The following is a 1,169-nucleotide window of genomic DNA, read 5'->3' on the forward strand; positions in this document are numbered from 1 at the left end:
ATATGATTGCATATCACTGCTTTTTTGTATTTAGTACAGGATCTGTAGAGCCTCACTACACAGGTTTGACTCCTAGTGATCCTCCTGTTTTCAGCCTGCCAAGCGCTGGGAGTACAGGTGTGCACTGCCACACTCAGTCTCAATCACTGTCTCAGAGTGCCCCAAGGGTGGGCCGGCACAACATGCCGAGAACGAACCCTGGCCACTGCGCTCTGCCTGAGCTATCTTGCTGGTCCACTCTTTGAACTTTTGTATTGGGACCTGAGAATTCAACTGATCTAAGACAAATTAATAGGAACAATCTTAAGGAAATGAACACTCACTGAAAGGGCAAAATAGAAATGCTTTTGTATTCGATTGCATTAGGCTGAACAAGAGACACATGTGTAGGAAAGAAGACTGTGGAGAGGCTGAGGGAAGACGAGCCTTATCCTACCAGGTCTGTGTGTGTGGAGCTCTGGTGGCAGTCTGTTCTAGTTCAGATGATAAGGGCATTGCTTTCCTTCTGGCAGAGGGATGAGAGCTTCCGTGTGGGAGCTTTAACTCCTCTTATATGTGGGAACAGCGGAGCGCCTTTATTTTTGCTGCTTTTCAGACAAGTGCCTGTAACTGTTAATCTTAAATTGGTGGCCTTGAGAGGTTAGGAGGCAAATCCAGAGCGTGCCTAGGCAGGCCACGGGAGCCACGCTTTCCATCTTTGGTGCTGTCTCTGATTGCTGGTCCTCTTCCCTTGCGCTCTGGGTCCTGACACCATGAATTGAGTGCCTTCACTCTCCCCTGCCTTCATGCCATGAGGCCTCAGGTTTGGGGTCCGTGGGCTTCGGGGTCAGGCCTGGGGCTGGGACCCCCAGAAGCTTCTGCTCATTTAGTTGCATTGTCAGCTATTTGTGCACTGGTGGCAAGGCTGACCCATAAAGTACCTTTGGCTCAAAACAATGCTTATGCCAATGTAGCCTGATTTTTGGTGGCATCCTGCCACCTTTTGCAGGATGGTTGAAGCCCAGAACTTCAAACTGAGAAGTCAGTTATTCAAATATTTTTTTTTAGCTCAATTGCTTCTGTGGAAAGAAAACATGATGAGCTTAATAAATTTTTTAGAAGAGCTTCATTATAGCAATTACTATGGTTCATGCAAGTAGAAAACCATTCCAATTCTTACAGCCTTATGG

Source organism: Octodon degus, unplaced genomic scaffold, assembly GCF_000260255.1.
Source record: "Octodon degus isolate 3935 unplaced genomic scaffold, OctDeg1.0 scaffold00091, whole genome shotgun sequence".
Classification (NCBI taxonomy): Eukaryota; Metazoa; Chordata; class Mammalia; order Rodentia; family Octodontidae; genus Octodon; species Octodon degus.